The sequence below is a fragment of the Adiantum capillus-veneris genome, chromosome 3, assembly GCF_014529385.1.
Source record: "Adiantum capillus-veneris isolate H3 chromosome 3, ASM1452938v2, whole genome shotgun sequence".
NCBI lineage: Eukaryota > Viridiplantae > Streptophyta > Polypodiopsida > Polypodiales > Pteridaceae > Adiantum > Adiantum capillus-veneris.
In genome coordinates, this window is record NC_140933.1 from 106,488,596 (window position 1) to 106,507,394 (window position 18,799).

Genomic DNA, 18,799 nt, shown 5'->3' on the forward strand with positions numbered 1-18,799 from the left:
GCTCTCTACTTGGTAGATAACTGTGATGTCTACAAGGAACAAGAATACAAGGATTTAGACAATGATTCCTTGTCATAGCATAGTGGATCCAAATCCGCCAAGACAGTACAAAATCCAAATCCTCGATAAATCAAGAACAGCTCATTGAAGAGGTGCTCAAGAGGATTAACCGTTTGCTAAACCCTAGGTTAAGCAACCTAAGTGGTGTGCAATAGAGCAAAAGTGGACAAATTACAAGATTGAAGAGTGCTATTACAACAAGGGATACATAAAAGAATGCGAGACCTGTAAGAGCAAGATACGCACCAACGGTAGAAGAACTTGAGGAAAAAGCCTTAGTGCCAATCCTAGTATATTACAAAGAGCCTATTGGATATATGACCAAAACAGGATACTATCCACCTGAAGAACCAAAAGCGCATGTTAAACCCATAAGTTAGGAGTCTTTATTTTGCGGTAATCTTTTTGTAGCCTTTTAGGTTATTTTTAGTTTTTGGTAATAAAAAAGGGATATATACTTCTTAAAATCAGGATACGTGGTTATCCTTGGGATTGTAGCATTTTGACGAGCATGAAAGGAAGAAGGAGAAGAGGTTCTACCCTTGTGTAATGGTGTTTATACTGTTTCTTCTATTTTCAGAATTCGATCACAAAGCAGGTTCTTGAATGTATTTTGAATTCCTTTTCTTTATTGTTAGTCATTTGAACACAGTCTTAATGACACGAATACCCTTGAGTCTTGATTATTGTGGTGTTTGTGGGTTGACATTAGTTGTAATAACACTTGGTGATCCCGCTGGTTGTGGAAAGAATTCAGTAGACCAATTGGCAATGAGACTGATAGGGGTTAATGGAGATTGAACCTGAGGAGTTCCTGAAAGATTTCTTTAACTAGGTTACTGAAGAGGAGGAAATTGAGGAATATAACAAAGATTTTGGATACTTACTTTGATTTATTACTTGATGACATAAGACTCAACATTGCATTGAGGATTCATCAGTACAGAGTCAATAGTGTTCCATTTGGTGTCTGCAATGCTCCTGAATACTTGTCATTTTATTGTAAAGGTCAGGTTATTTAATATCTAAGGTCTCAAAGAAGAATTAGAAGAGGAAGGAGAGATGTATGAGTGACTCAGGGGAACAATCACCAAGAATTACTTATGTCACCAAATTTCAGAGGAGAAGATAGGATTCTTGGTTGGAATCTCAAATTCAGAGATCAGGTGGTAATTCAATAGATGATATTCCTAAAGTAGGGGTGATTACAGGCTTGCCACCAAATACTGAGAGGACAGAGTCACATAATTCCAGCACTTCAAGTGGTGACCATGAGTAGGAAGAAGGGGAGAGTTCTTCACCTAAGCAAAGAGAGCATGGAAGAACCCCAGAAGCTCCTCAAAAAGTTATCCATCAGTGGAGTTCAGGTAGTCCATCAATTTTTGAGAGCAAGAAGGCAATTAAGGTTTTAGGTACCCCCACTTTAGCTACCATCATTAATTTTTAATCCCTTGGGAGACCCACCACCACACCAACCACCAATAATGGCTCAACCACCACACAGCCCTAAAGTAGGGGCATTGAAATTTAGTGGGAAAGATTCCCAAGATGCTGATAGTCATGTGGGATAGTTTGAGACTAGGTGGGCTACAAGTGGCTATGACGTTCTCTACAATGATGCATTAAAGAAACAACACTTTGCAGCAACACTTCAAGGGAAAGCAATGACATGGTTCATGCAATATGGTATTGCACCATTTCTAGATTATGATAATTTGAAGACAAGATTTTGGCAAGGTTTAGGGTGGAAAACCCCTTCAAGATTTTCTAATTAAAATCAAGAGTCTCAAGAAAAAGGATCTATTGGTAGAAGATTATGCACAACCATTCAAAAACCTTATGAATAGATTGCAAGAAAATCAAAGACCATCCTGGGAGCAATTGGGTGATTAATTTTGTAGAGGTTTGAGAAAGCAACTAAAGAGTGCCATTGTGGGCATGTACCTCTCACCCAACCACAATATTTTGGCAACTTAGTAGATGCAACAATGAGAGATGAAAGTAGAAGAAGAGTAAGAAGAAGAAATCCAAGCAGGATTTAGACTTAGAAGAAGAGGACTCAAATTGAGAAGAAGATGAGGATTCATATTCAGATTGAAATCAGGAATCAAACACTTATGAGGATGATGAGGAGACTTGGAGTGCAAAGAAGAAAAAGAGATAAAAGAAGAATCAAAATGCTAAAACAAAGAAGAAAAAGGGCAAAGAAAAGAAGAAAAATGGCAAATCAGACTTTGATGACCGGTATCATAAAATATCTTGGAGAAGTTGAAGGAGGTCCAACCTTCACCATTTGCAAATTCTTCAAAAAAACCATTTTCCTAGGTATATCAAAGGCTTGGACATGATTATAAAACATGTTATTATAACCCTAATTTTAGGGGAAGAAGACCAACACATATTCTTGCAAATATGGAATCAGGGACAAATGTGGTGGCACCACAACCCTTTAAGAGCAGAGGAGGTAGGCATGGGTTGACAAAAATTTGAAGCACAAAATCTTTAATGAGGGTGATTGGATGCTTATGTATAATAGTAGATTGGGCAAGAGACCTGGAAACTTGAAGTTGAGATATTTGGGTCCTTTTTATGTTGCAAAAGAGGTTGGACCATCAACTCACCTATTGGCGGACATTCACGAAAGAATTTTGCCAAAGGACATGAATTCAAATTAAAACCCTTTGTTAATGAAGGGACTCGTTTTGAGGGAAGTAAGACAGATCCCCTAAATCAAGGAGAATATGTTGGGGACAATTACAAATAAGTGGGCATGCATCAAATCTCTTACATCCCCAATTTGAAGTTCAAAATCTAGCTAGCACTCTCTTTGCTTCCCTCCAATTATCTCACTCGTGTGTTTGTACTATGCTAATCTCTATGTTTTATCTCTCTCACGCCTTATGTCTAAGTCAAAGTGGAGGGTGCAAAGCAAAAGCAACAACTTTCTGCATCACTTGAAGTATTAATCGATGAAGAGATGTCAACACCACTTGAAGAGTCCCCACTGGCCATGGAGACTGGGCCAGTAGGCTACACTTTTGTGGACATGAAGCAGGACATGAATTTCCATATGCCACTACATAGGGAATGGTTGCAAAAAATTGGGCTATTGGACTATGCTATGCTTCCATGGAAGAATTGGAGAAATAATACTTTAGTGGAGACCATTCAGACCCACACGCAAGACACCAAGGGTAATATTTTGGCAACTTTTGGCTCAATCTTGAGTTGATTGGAGAAGTTTTTAATCTGCATGTAGAGGATGATAATCAAGTTAGAAAAGCTTGAGATGATCTAATGGAGAAGGATTTTGAACACCCTCAGGGAAATAGAGCATATTATCCAATCAGTAGAATGAAAAATCTAATAAGATTTCAACATATAATATGGTATATGGAGAGAGTATGCGTGATGGTCAAGTTGGAATACATCTCCAAGGACAAATTTGCAATTTTGCATGATACTAAAGGTGGAAGGAAAATTGGTTGGGCTAATCTTCTCTTACATAGGCTTGGTACTGAAATTTATCAGAAGAAGAAAAGAAGAGATATAACTACAAAGATTGCTACATTCCACATTGGTTTACAGATTCATGCTATGAGTGTCACAAGCCTGATAATCAACAAATCCCATTCAATGATAGAAAATTAGAATGTTGATAATAGAGATATAGGCACATTATGTCATAAGATCTAATATCTAATATCTAACAAACCCAAATGATTTTCTCATATTAAACTAATCACTTAATGTGGGAGAATAAACGGGAACAAGGGTTAAGATATAGACATGTGCTTATAGATCTATCTTAACACGGGGGCAATGGTAAAGGGGCCCAAATGAGAGATGGTCTATCAAAGATCAAGGCTAACCAATCGAGCATAAGACCTTAGGGTTAGCTTCATTGAAGACCTCCAATAATGTGTGTAAAAGTCCTTTGACCTTAGGTAAGCTAGGGCTCACCTTGAGGCGCGGAAACCCGACCCAGCTCGAGGTGCTTGTCCTGCTTGTCATGCTTGATGACTAAGGTGCTTGAGGTGCTTGATGATTGAGGTGCTTGATGATTGAGGTGCTTGAGATGCTTGAGGTGCTTGACATGCTTGAGGTGCTTGACATGCTTGACATGCTAGGGTTGCACTTGAGGTGAGAACCTAGCCAAAGCTTAAAGTGCTTAAGGGCCAAGCTTGTGGTGGGAACTAGGCCTATGCATGAGGGGCTTGGGGTGTCAAAAAGTCAAATGTGCAATCCCTACAAGGAGCGGGCAAGCCCTACATGAGGGGGGATGAGAGAGAACACCCACACACTCACACAAGGCATGCATGGTACAAAGAAAGCAAAAGGGGCACTTGTCAAGTTCCTCCTCATGTTGCCCTCATGGTGTGCTTGAAGCCTATTGATTTGCCACCTAAGGGGTTCAATGATAATTTAGGATATTTAATTAATTGATTTTGTATTTATCAAGTCCTCTCTCTCAAAGGGGAAAGGGGGACACTTGTCTCAAGGCTACCCTTGCTGCTTGTAATGCCTCCTGCTTGTGATTGGCTAGGCCTGGAGGGGTCCAATGAGCTTCAAGCATGAGCTACAAGGGGGGGTCAACCCAAGAAAGCTAGGGGGTTGCTTAGGGGGTATACTCATCCACACACACTCACAAACACTCTCATTGTGTGCTATGCAAAGTGCAAGAGCTCCCTCTCCTTCTCGAAGCAAGTAGAGGTTGAGAGCCTACACCAACACTCTTGGCTATGGAGTGCAAATCCAACCAAGAGCCATGCTTCAATGCTTAAGCTTTCCATCTCCTTCTTCTTCATTACTATGCTATTATGTATGCTAGCAAGAAGAGTTATGATAAGTGAGGAACTAATTCTTTCTCCTCTAAAATGTTTCTTCTTCCTCTTTCCCTACCCTCATTCCCTGCTAGCTCTCTCCACCTTCGAAGGTGTTTGAGGTCTTGGGATAGTTAAAGCTTTCTTCAAGTTTATGTTATGCTTGTGATGCATGAATCTTTCCATCTTCATTGCATCACCTAGGTTACAAGGAACACAAAGATTGTATTGTAACAAGTCTCTCTTAATGGAAGAAATCATAATACAAATGCCTATTGGAGGGGAGACTGACTCCACATAAATCCGGTCCTCAACTGTTGTCATGTTCTCTAAATTCTCTCTCTTGCAAAAGTATTGTTCATGCCAAGTTAACTAATTGCTATGATTATGTTGCTATCTTCAATTATGTTCACCCGCTATGCTCACAAAGTCATTTCTCAAAAGTACTCTCATTAATTTCCACTACTCTCAAGTTAAATAGGCCAATTCCATTACATTGGTATCAGAGCATTTGGTTTCTCTTTTCTTGCTTAAGAAGAGAGGTCCTTAAGTAGCCTATAAATGGTTGATGTTGTTAATTATATTAGGGTAAGTGGAATTGGGATCTATTATTGGTTTTGTTGAGCCCAATATGTGGGGGATGGTGCACACCTCAGGAGCTTTGGACTTAATAATGGAGTCTTTTTAGACTTGCCTACGGCTTTACCATTATTGAGCCATAAGAAGTCCGAAAGGAGCTAGCCCTCGGCAACTCTCCTATGTGAGACCTACTCCACTACTATCTATAATTAACCACTTCGAGCTGTGGGTGTAGATACTTAAGAGCCAATTTTCAAAGGCTAAGAGGAGTGGCAACTAAGTTTTTGAATTGCCAAAGCATATACTAAGTACATACATAAATTTTGTTAGCATGGCTGACAATAATCAAGAGAGTAGAATGAACATTGATAGCTTTGATTTTTCACATGAAGGTGCTAATGATGATGCTCCCATGTTTGTGAATTATCTCGTCACTAGGTTGCAGCAAGCTATGGGCAACCCTGCTTTGCAAGCCGAAGTTACTCAACAACTTCATGCTTATGGAATTTCCCTTCCTCTCTAAGAGGAGAGAGATCTTAGGAGGCCTCTTGAAGAGACCCCCAAAAGAAGACTCTCTCCCATTCGAGCGGAGGAATCCAAAGAGCAAGAAAGCAATGAAAGTTTAAGTTCCTCTGAAGATGTGGCTCCACGAAGGCGGCAGTCTAGACAATAAACCACTCCTCCCAAGAGGAAAAGATCAACACATAGTCCTTCTCCTCATCACTCTAAAAGGCAAGAGAGGAAACAAAGGAAGAAAAGGGCTAGGAAGAGGTCACCCTCTTCTCCTTCTTCTTCAGCTTCCTCCTCTTTCGACAAAAGTTATGGCTATTCTCCTAGAGAATACAAGAGGGGAGGGCATCACAAATCATTTCCTGCATGGCGAAAGTCACAAAAGCTAAAGAAGTTCAAGGAGGAAGGAAAGAGTGTCTCTTTTCTCACCTATGATGGCACCTTTGGTGCTACCGACAAAGTGTTGGCCTTCATCCATTAATTTGATGCGTCCTTTGGAGACGAGGGCTTCACAGAGTCCTCCAAGCTACGCCATGTAGCTATGCACTTCCAAAAATCAGCTCGTCAATGGTGGGCTAGCCTTTGTGGCAATGGTGAAGCCCCATAGACATGGAAAACTCTATGAGTTTCCATCATGAAGCAATTCCTTGCAAGCGATACAAAGGACAAAGTGCTTACCGAATGGCGTAGCTTGAAGCTTCTCTCTCATGAGTCTATCCACAAGTACGTAGACAAGTTTTGGGACTTACATCTCAAGGCTACTATCTTTCAAAAGATAGACTTTGCCGAGCAAAGGCAGCAATTCTGTGCGGAATTACCTGAAGAGATAGCCGAATACATCAACTCTCAACGGCTTGGTACTATTAACGAAGTAATCCATCACACCATGGTTGCTTCACGCATCAATCTCCATCAAGGGGCTAGACGTAATGTCAAGCCAATGAAAAACAAAGACAAAAATGAGGCAAAGGGGAAAACTAATGCTCAAAATTCTTCCCCAAGTCACTTCCAACAACAACAACAATCGGTCCAAGGAGAAGGGAGTTTACAAAGGTAAAAACAAACTCTCTCCTGAAGAGCTTGAAGCTTTTCGCAAGGACCATAAGTGTTTCAAGTGTGGGGAGCAAGGACATGGCTATCGTTCTTGCCCCAAGAAGAATACTCGCAATGAGACTCCTAGGGCTTCCACCATCGAAGCTCCAAAAGAGGATGCTCATAAGAATCATCACTTTCCTATGCTTGGGGAAAGGTAAGAGAGCATGATGCCTTCATCTTGTTTAACCTTGGCTCTACTCACATCTTCATATCAATGGAGTTGGCCACCAAGTTGGGCATTCAAGCTTTTGAGATGGGAGATATGGTAATGGCTGACACAGCTTTCAAGGTATAGCAAGCCTCCATTCTCCCTTGATTGGGAAGTTGAGGCTTCATGTCCAAAGCCATGTCGACAAAGAAGACTTATTCATCTCTTCTCTCCAACATGAGGATGCTATCCTAGGGGCGCCATGGTTTGATCGCATGGCTTCCAACATGAAGTTCCCTAAAAGTAGAAACCACTTCACCTACAGGGAAAAGAAAATGTATATAGATGCTAGTGAGCGTGGTTTCACTATTCCACTTGTAAACCCTCTTGCTTTTGATAAGTCAATGAAGAGCTCAGTTTCTACCTACATGATTTTTGTCAAAAAAGAGTCTCTAAAAGATACTAATGTTTCATCAAATGTAAATGGTAGGAATCAAGAAGAGTTAGACTTGTCTAATTTTCTAAAATGATTCCAAGATGTGTTCATCGATGATATCCCTATGGACTTACCTCCAACACGAGGGGATGATGACCATCGCATTCCAGGTAGCTCACCTCCTAGCAAACCTCCTTATCGAGTCTCACAAGCTCAACAAGAGGAGATCATGAGGCAAGTACAGGAATTGGTAGACAAAGGGATGGTGAGGCCTAGTTCCTCTCCCTTTTGTTCTCCAGTCCTTTTAGTGCAAAAGAAAGATGGTACATACTGTATGTGTGTGGACTATGTAGCACTAAACCATATCACTATCAAAAACAGATTTCCCCTGCCTTGGGTAGAAGATCTGTTTGATAAGCTACAAGGCTCTACCTACTTCAGTAGGATTGACCTTAAAAGTGGCTATCATCAAATAAGGATAGTGGATGAAGATATCCTAAAGACCGTGTTTCGCACAACATTTGGTCTTTATGAATATCTAGTCATGGCTTTTGGCTTGACTAATGCACCAGCTACATTCAATCGTCTGATGGAGACAATTTTTAGACCTTATCGCAAATTCACTGGAGTGTTCTTTGATGATATCATCATCTACTCCAAGTCTTTGGAGGAACATAAGCAACATCTCCAAGTGATTTTTCAAGCATTGAGGGAGAACAAGCTTTTTCTCAACCAAAAGAAAAGTGAATTCTTCCTTCAAGAGATTCAATACCTAGGTCATATTATCTCTCATGATGGTATCCGTATGGATCCATCCAAGTTAGAGGTAATAAAATCATGGCCTAACCCAATAAATATACATGAGCTAAGAAGCTTTATTGGTATGTGCGCATACTATAGACGCTTCATAGCATAATTCTCTCAAGTAACAAGACCACTACACGACTTAACTAAGAAGAACGTTAAGTATGTATCGAATGCTAAGGAGAAAAATGCTTTTGATAAGCTCAAAGAGAAGCTTACTTCCCAACTAGTCCTCGTGCTTCCGAATATCTCAAAGCCATTCGAAGTCCAATGTGATGCTTGTGGTGATTGCCTTGGAGTAGTTTTGCTTCAAGAAGGGCACGCCATAGCATATGAGAGCCGAAGGCTCAATACTAATGAGCGAGTCTTGGGCATTTATGAGAAAGAGCTTTTAGCTGGTCTACATGCCCTAGACACATGTAAGCACTACCTATCGGGGTCTCCATTTATCCTACAAACCGACCACCAAAGTCTCAAGTATTTCATGACGCAAACCAAGCTTTCAACAAACAAATGAGGTGGGAAAATTTTCTTTCGCATTTTAATTTTCATATTGCTCACATTGTTGGTAAGCACAATCAAGTGGCCGATGCACTTTCACGACGGCCAAAAGTTAATGCGATATCTATAGCTACTCACAATGATCTATCTTCTATGATAGATGAGTATGCTACTGACCCTGACTATAGAGACATAATGTCAGCCCTTGCTTTGGGGAAGAAAGAGGAACCATTCACCTTGCAGGATGGTTATCTTCTCCACAGCAATAGGCTATGTGTTACACATTCCCTTCGTGATAAAGTTATGTATGAATCCCATGCTCCTCCATATGTGGGGCATAGAGGTATTCAACCTACTCTCCGAGGAGTAGAGACATACTTCTATTGGCCTACCATGAAAGTGGACATACAAGAGTATGTTTCAAAATGTGTAGTACGCCAAAAGACCAAGTATGATAGAGGGAAGCAACCTGGATTACTCCAGCCATTGCCTATCCCAAATTCACCATGTGAGAGTATATACATGGATTTCATATTTGGATTACCCAAGTCTATCCATGGGAATACGGTAATATGGACAATAGTAGACATGTTTAGCAAAAAACGATATTCTATTCCTGTCAAAAAGACTATTAAGGCACATCAAATGGCAACTCTCTTCATATCTCAGATTTTCAAGCACCATGGATTACCCACATCCATCTTGCTGGATAGAGATCCTAGAATGACCAGTAATTTTTGGAAATGTTCCTTTGAAAATCTAGGAACAAGATTGAATTTCTCTTTGGCCTATCACCCATAAACGGATGGCCAAAGTGAGATAGCCAATCTTACAATACTCGATCTACTCAAGACTTATGTTACCAAAGTAGATCAATGATCACAATGGGAAAAGTACTTACCTCTTGTAGAGTATGCCTACAATAATACTGTACATACTTCTATGGAAAAAGCACCTTTTGAGATCATTGAGGGAAGACCTAAAAGTCCCTTGCTACTCAAAGTACATGGGAAGATCTTCGTTGCCAATGAGTATAGCCGTGACCTACAAGAATCTTTTCAAAAGATTAAGGAGGCTATATCCATCTCTCAACAAAGGTAAAAAGCTGCTACTAATAAGCACAAAAGGGCCTTAATTGTTTAAAGAAAATGATTGGGTCTTACTCAAGTTTCCTAAGGCTCGATTAAGGCAAACGACGAGCAAAAATCCTACCGGCCATCAAAAGTATTGTGCTAAACTAGCAAAAAGATATTATGGTCCTTTCCAAATCTTGAAGCCCATCAATGAGACGGCTTATCAACTCAAGGTTCCCAACCATTGGATCATACACAATGCATTTCATGTAAGCCTACTTAAGCCCTACAAAGGCCAACCACCAAGTGAACCAATTATTGAAGACCCTCCTGAAGTTGAAAACCAAGAAGAGGTGTTACAACGCGAAGCTGTCCTTCGGCATGAAGACAAGGTACTACGACATGGTAAGATTATCCGACGGTATCTTATTAAGTTCAAAAATTATCCTTATGAAGATGCTATATGGATGCAAGGGATACAGCTTAAGGATAGTATGAACCTTGTCAATGCTTACAATGCTGCATTACGGTAAGCAAATGTACAAATTTCTTTTAAATGACTTATGTTTTTGTCTTATAAGACTAGCCCTCTTTTCAATTGTGCACAAATTTAATTAATATGCATGCTTAGAATCATGTTTGTGATGACGACGTCTCTCAAACACCAAGTAGAATTTGTCACTCTACTTTGGGAGAATGAAATGGACTAAAGAGCAGACATGCTTGCGGCAGCTATGTCTCCCGAGCACCAAATGGATTAGTCATCCATCTTGGAAAGATGCCGTACCGTAAAAAGGGATCCTCTACCCGCTAAGTAAAATTGACTAATGACTAAGGCTTTATCACTTCTACCTCATAGTCGAGGACGACTATGATTTCAAGAGAGAGGTAATGTCATAATATCTAATATCTAACCAACCCAAATGATTTTCTCATATTAAACTAATCACTTAATGTGGGAGAATAAACGGGAACAAGGGTTAAGATATAGACATGTGCTTATAGATCTATCTCAACACGGGGCCAATGGTAAAGGGGCCCAAATGAGAGATGGTCTATCAAAGATCAAGGCTAACCAATGGAGCATAAGACCTTAGGGTTAGCTTCATTGAAGACCTCCAATAATGTGTGTAAAAGTCCTTTGACCTTAGGTAAGCTAGGGCTCACCTTAACTTGGCGCGGGAACCCGACCCAGCTCGAGGTGCTTGTCCTGCTTGTCATGCTTGATGACTAAGGTGCTTGAGGTGCTTGAGATGATTGAGGTTCTTGATGATCGAGATGCTTGAGGTGCTTGACATGCTTGACATGCTAGGGTTGCACTTGAGGTGAGAACCTAGCCCAAGCTTAAAGTGCTTAAGGGCCAAGCTTGTGGTGGGAACTAGGCCTATGCATGAGGGGCTTGGGGTGTCAAAAAGTCAAATGTTCAATCCCTACAAGGAGGGGGCAAGCCCTACATGAGGGGGGATGAGAGAGAACACCCACACACTCACACAAGGCATGCATGGTACAAAGAAAGCAAAAGGGGCACTTGTCAAGTTCCTCCTCATGGTACCCTCATGGTGTGCCTGAAGCCTATTGATTTGCCACCCAAGGGGTTCAATGATAATTTAAAATATTTAATTAATTGATTTTGCATTTATCAAGTCCTCTTTGGGTGAAAGCATGAAATGGTGGTCAGTTTTAAGGGCTTTTCTAGGTGGTTTTTGAAGTACTTCTCAAGTTTTATTTGTTCCCTTCAAATAATTTATCGGGGACGTGAAAAATTGCAAGAAATGGAAAATGCCGCCACTTCAAGAATGCCATCATTTTTTGAACATTGTTTACGGGTACAAGGTGACTGTGACTTCTCTTGCATGTCATTCTACACAGCAGGAAGCTACCCACGCGCTACTGCATCTTCATGCACCTTGCGTGAACAGAGCGAGGAAGAAGTGCAGACACCTACCCTCTCTGTGCGACCTCAATCTTCACCGGGTACTGTAATCCCCCCCCCCCTCCCTCTCTCTCTCTCTCTCTCTCTCTTGTTGTAGTTGAGCAATGTGTTTGTTTGAGGACATTGTGAATCATGGATTGTGTTTTTTTGTTTGTACAGTAATATGAAGACTCCACCACGAAAGTGCACCATGGCAGCAACTGATGGTGGTTCAGCTAGCATGCTTTCATCCAGTAGCAAGCCTAGGAGCTCCACAACATTGGGCATGAAGTCTGAAACTATCGGCGGAAAAAGCATTGGTACATATCAACTCTGTCTCTTCAATTGTAGAAATGTTCTTTTCAATGTTTGTTTATGTTTGTTTACTATGTCAAATGTGGTTTGTAGCAAGATCTTCCTGGAGGATCACCCTAAGCAAACTCGATTTTGCTACACACAAGAGGAGTTGCATGAGGAGTATGGCTTAAGCTTGGAGGGAAAGCTCTACCAGCACCTCAGTGATTTTGATGTCATAGATCACGATTGGTTGTCGGTCTTCATGAAGAAAAGGGAGATGGGCTCTAAAATCTTTCTGCATATGATGCGACCTGAGTTTGTAGACGAATGCAGGTTATTGTTTCACAAAGTCTACCAAAGCATGCCAGCCAACAAAGAGATCACACACAAGTTTGCAACGTTGTTTGTGTACGAGCGATGCCCAGTTGCTCGGCAAGATCCTGCAGGTCGAAAGGTTGCATGGGCTGCTTTTGGTGAACAAGTTTTGGACCATTGCAAGAAGCTTCCGGGTGGCATTGACAAGAAAGTAAAGATTTGGCTGGAGAATAATGAGGGGACATCACTTCAGCCCCTTCGTCTTGACAATGTCGGGGCAAGTCATAAAAGTGGGAAAAATGCTCTCTTATCTGGCAGCACTTCTCTAGTTAGTGCCTCCTTTATAAGCCAGCAAGTAAATGCACAGGTGGAGCAAATTCTGGATGCAAAAAGGGATGCATTAAAGGTTTTCAACACAACATTGGATAATGTGAGAGTAGAGCTACAAGACAGGAACCAAAATATATGGAAGATACAAGGGACATCTTCAGCTGCGGCAGTGCTTCAGGGGCAATTGCAAGAGCTCCAGATATTGCGGTCCAGCATGAAGGGAGTTGTCGATACTGACCCTTATTTTTTGGTGATTGAAGGCAAGATGGCTGCTCTAACTAGTGCACTCACAGCTCTTGGGGCCGATGCAAGCAACTCGAACATAAGAGATGAGGTGGATCGTCTCCAGATATGTGTCGACCAAGTCAAGGCAGGATTTTTGTTTATGTGGTAATGCCCTAGGTACTTGACATGGTACTCTCTTCTATTTAGGTGGTTTTGTTAGCCATGCCAGTTATTTCTATTTATGTGGTAATGCCCTAGGTACTTGACATGGTACTCTTTTCTATTTAGATGGTTGTTTTTGTCATGCCAGTTATTTCTGTTATGGTGCTAAGTGCCCAACATACCTGACATGGTAGTATTTTCTACTGTGGGATTCTATCATGGTAATAGTGCCCAAGGTACTTGGCATGGTAGTTTCTTTTTACATTCTTTTTGTTACGGTGACATTGACCGAGTACTTTTCCATGGTGGTTTTTTTTGCTATGAGTATTTGTTTTTTCCATGGAAGTTTGTCTATTATTGTGGTACTTGTCATGGTAGTTTTTTCTACCATGACAGGTGCAGGGGTCATGGCTATTTTTCTAGGTATCATGTAATGGCCAAAATGCTTGTCATGGTACTTCGTTTGATCATGGTGTTGTTTTTTTCATGGCAGTATTTCCTGTTATGGTACTTTTCTTTTGCTATTGTTGTAGTGCTCAAGGTACTTTTCTACTATCCATGGTATATGTCATTACCTTAGAGGTTTTTTGGAAAGCCATCTCTATTATGGTGGCAGTGCCCAAGGTACTTTTTCATGGGTTTTTTTTGCTACGGTTGATTGTTTCTTTAAGGAAGTTTGTTGCTATTGTGGTTGTGCCCAAGGTACTTGTAAAGGTAGTTTTTCCTATTAAGGTGGTTGTACGGTCATTGCTTATTAGTGTGTAGTGTCCAAGAAACTTGTCATTGTAATTTGTTTTTGGTCATGGTGGCTTTTTTATCATGATAGTCTTTCCTGTTATGGTAGTAGCTTTTGCCTTGATGTTTTTAATGGAATGGCAGTTTTCTGTTATGGTGGTAGTTTCCAAGGTACTTTTCTACTTGCCATGGTATTTTTAATTGCCTTGGCGGTTTTTTGGAGTGTCCAAAGTACTTTTTTATGGTAGTTTTTTCTGTCAAAGGTACTTGTCATGGTACTTTGTGTTGTAATGGTGGTTCTCATATCTAATCCTTGTGGGCCTTTTGTTCTTCATTTGTCTATTATTGTGGTACTTGTCATGGTAGTTTTTTCTACCATGACAGGTGCAGGGGTCATGGCTATTTTTCTAGGTATCATGTAATGGCCAAAATGCTTGTCATGGTACTTCGTTTGATCATGGTGTTGTTTTTTTCATGGCAGTATTTCCTGTTATGGTACTTTTCTTTTGCTATTGTTGTAGTGCTCAAGGTACTTTTCTACTATCCATGGTATATGTCATTACCTTAGAGGTTTTTTGGAAAGCCATCTCTATTATGGTGGCAGTGCCCAAGGTACTTTTTCATGGTTTTTTTTGCTACGGTTGATTGTTTCTTTAAGGAAGTTTGTTGCTATTGTGGTTGTGCCCAAGGTACTTGTAAAGGTAGTTTTTCCTATTAAGGTGGTTGTACGGTCATTGCTTATTAGTGTGTAGTGTCCAAGAAACTTGTCATTGTAATTTGTTTTTGGTCATGGTATCATGTAATGGCCAAAATGCTTGTCATGGTACTTCGTTTGATCATGGTGTTGTTTTTTTCATGGCAGTATTTCCTGTTATGGTACTTTTCTTTTGCTATTGTTGTAGTGCTCAAGGTACTTTTCTACTATCCATGGTATATGTCATTACCTTAGAGGTTTTTTGGAAAGCCATCTCTATTATGGTGGCAGTGCCCAAGGTACTTTTTCATGGTTTTTTTTGCTACGGTTGATTGTTTCTTTAAGGAAGTCTGTTGCTATTGTGGTTGTGCCCAAGGTACTTGTAAAGGTAGTTTTTCCTATTAAGGTGGTTGTACGGTCATTGCTTATTAGTGTGTAGTGTCCAAGAAACTTGTCATTGTAATTTGTTTTTGGTCATGGTGGCTTTTTTATCATGATAGTCTTTCCTGTTATGGTAGTAGCTTTTGCCTTGATGTTTTTAATGGAATGGCAGTTTTCTGTTATGGTGGTAGTTTCCAAGGTACTTTTCTACTTGCCATGGTATTTTTAATTGCCTTGGCGGTTTTTTGGAGTGTCCAAAGTACTTTTTTATGGTAGTTTTTTCTGTCAAAGGTACTTGTCATGGTACTTTGTGTTGTAATGGTGGTTCTCATATCTAATCCTTGTGGGCCTTTTGTTCTTCATTTGTCATGCAGAAAGAAGTGACTGACTTGGAAGCATCAGCGAGTACATGTGTGCAACAGATCAACTTTTGTGAGAGCGTGTTGGAGCAGGTGAAGGCTGGTGACACAATGTTACTGCTTTCGACAGTTCGCCAGCACTTGAGCCACTTTGCAGGCTACATTCTCTGTTCTAGGACTATGTGTTGCATGTGGTCTTGCATTCATGGCTTCCCATGTGGTTTGTGTATACACGCTAGCATGTGGTCATGCATACCATGCTCTGTGTTTTGCTGCCTGACTTGGATCAGAGACGGTATGTGCGGACGCCTCTTGCAAGAGTAGTATTCCAGATTCACTTAAATCAATGCTCCTGCATACACGTTGGCTACCGTTGCTTCCAATATCATATAAATCCAAGAACAGTTCAGGTTGCCTTGAAGTATCTGTTGATTGCACAAGCTTGAACTTCACTGATGTGCATGCATGTTCTGGCCATATTCCTTGTGTGGCGCTGAAACAGGATGACGTGACAAAGGTTGTGCTACAAGCTACTCCTGAAGCCCATAGTGTGTACTCCAGTGAGGGAACTCTAGTTGTGAAGGTAGACCCCCCTGCAAGCACAGCAGCAGTTGAGCCACAAGCAAGCGAAAGCAGTCCAAAGGAAGATGCAACGATTGACGATGCGGAGGCAATAGCGCAAGAGGGAGTGGATGTAGTGTAGCGCATGGTAGCTGGTGATGAGAATCCAGATTCTCCCATCTTTCTGAGTGACATGGTGAAGGTGTCAAAGAAGCGCAAGAAAAACAGTGATGGTAAGTGGTAATGGTATTGGACTTGTCAACTTCTATGCAATGTCTGCATGGGGCTGATGTGTTGTTTTATGACATAGGTGGATCTTCCAAAAATAATAGACCTTCAGAGTCCACACGTTCAAAGCACCATGCTCATCATGCAGATGGAGATATGGGAGAGAGGGAAGCACCCAAATCACCTCCTACCGTGAAGAAGACTCCCAGAAAGAGTACTCCCCTCCGCAATCCTTCTAGTGTTTCCCACCCCCCCAAGCCTCGAGTTTGCAAGAAATTGTGACTCTTCAATTGTAATACAAGAATCTGTGATTCTTGATTTTGAATGCAAAAGAAACTTTTTTGTCGGCCTCTATGTTTTTGTCGCTTTTATGTTTCATAAGCACAATGTCTATGTTTTTGTCGGCCTCTATGTTTTTGTCGCTTTTATGTCAAATATTGCCTCGTGTTTATTTTTCAATGTTGAATGCTGTCTTTTACAGAGTGTCCAAAGGAAAAGGGGACCCTCAAGCTGCCAGTAGAGGAAATCATCATCATCAAAGATCCCCCAAAGTACATTCCCCCAGTTATCTCCTCCTTGCCATATGATGATCCAACCCGATCAGCCCTCATATTAGATCTTAATGGTGTACTTTGTCTTACATGTACACCTAATAAGCATGACCCTTCGTCTGTCCCCGATATTGAAGATACATCATTTGTCAAGCATGAGGAGGCAGATGGCAGGTACCTGTTTGTTCCGAAAGATGCACATGATTTTATTGCATGGGCTGTGACATGGGCAAATGTCTACATATGGAGCAGTGCAATGCTCAGTAGAGTGGGCTCAAGAATTCGAAGATGTTTTCCCCAGGTTCACAGTTATATTAGTGGATGGGCTGGACAACAGTTATGTGATGTGGGTAGTTACTGTTTTGGTGGTGGAAGGCCAGCATTTTTCAAGGTATTGCAAATTTTTTTGGCGAAGCTGCAGCGGTATGATACCAGCAATGTCCTTTTAATTGACAACAGTTCCTATAAATGTCATTATAATCCCTGTGGTACTTACATCATAGTGCCTGGTATTGAGCACCGCTCCAGCCAATACTTGTCAAAAGATCTAAAGGCCTGGCTAGAAGGGTGGCAGCATGCTACAGATCGTCGTGCCTTGGCGGACACATTCAGCAAACCAAAACCTACTGATGACGACAAGTATGTATTCACAGCAATTGAAAAAGGGTTTCAAAAGACATCGTATGATGTGTACTTATGTGGGCCACAGCTCATGCCCATAGAGTGCAAGCGACGATGATGTCCCTTGATTTTTTTAGGATGACAGATCCTCTATGTACCTTTTGTAACTAAACTAAACCCGTGCCAGAACCTTGTATATTTATATGCTACTTTCCATGTGGAAACCAATTTTTTGGCTTCATTTTGATTGCCATTATAACTGATGTAATGACTTGATGTCAAATTGTTGAAGATGTAATATATTCCAACTGGTTGGATGCGTTGTCTTTGTGTCCCAGCATTGAAGTGTTATTTTTCTGATTCAAGTAGTTTAAGACTGTTTAAGTGTCCAAGCATTGAAGTGTTATTTTTTTTGTTCTGTTATTGTTTCCCAATTTAAAACAGTTACAATGTAAGGTACTTTGGGTTGGCATACCAAAACTTGTTGTGTACAGAAACCACCCAGGGACTACCTATAAGGTACTTTGGACTGGCATACAACAACTTTTACAAGTCCTTGTTTCCTACATAGTTTAATACAGTTTCTACTTGTGAACTACTTGTAAGGTACTTTTGGTTGTCATACATGTAAAGAACCTATAAGGTACTTTGGGCTGGCATACAACTTTTACAAGTCCTTGTTTCCTACATAGTTTAAGATAGTTTCCACCTGTGAACTACCTGTAAGGTACTTTTGGTTGTCAGACATGTAAAGAACCTATAAGGTACTTTGGGTTGGCATACAACTTTTACAAGTCCTTGTTTCCTACATAGTTTAAGATAGTTTCCACCTGTGAACTACCTGTAAGGTACTTTTGGTTGTCAGACATGTAAAGAACCTATAAGGTACTTTGGGCTGGCATACAACAACTTTTACAAGTCCTTGTTTCCTACATAGTTTAATACAGTTTCCACCTGTGAACTACCTATAAGGTACTTTTGGTTGTCATACCTGTAAAGAACCTATAATGTACTTTGGGATGGCATACAAAAGGTTTTACAAGTGCTTGTTACTTACATATCTTAACATACAGAAACCACTTGAGGACTACCTTAAAGGTACTTTGGGCCGGTTGATAAACTTTTAGAAGTGCTTGTGAACTACCTGTAAGGTACTTTAGGTTGACAGACAGGTACTTTGTGTTCCAGAATTGAAATGCTATTTTTGTTACTCAAGTAGACAAAAGAGTTTACAAGTACTTGTTGGACTGGCCTACAAGAGGTTTTGACTCCTACGATAGGCTCCTACAAAAACCACTTGTGGAATAGTTGCATGGTACTTTGAAGCTAATTTCTAGTACTTCTACAAGTTACTTGGGCAACAACCTATATCACTATTGGCATACTGTTGTACACATTT

At 40.7% G+C, this 18,799-nt stretch overlaps 1 pseudogene; it reads left to right on the forward strand.

Annotated features, from left to right (window-relative positions):
* The first annotated feature begins 13,148 nt into the window (after positions 1–13,148).
* LOC147461454 (uncharacterized) lies at positions 13,149–16,510 on the forward strand (annotated as a pseudogene).
* The last annotated feature ends 2,289 nt before the right edge of the window (positions 16,511–18,799 follow it).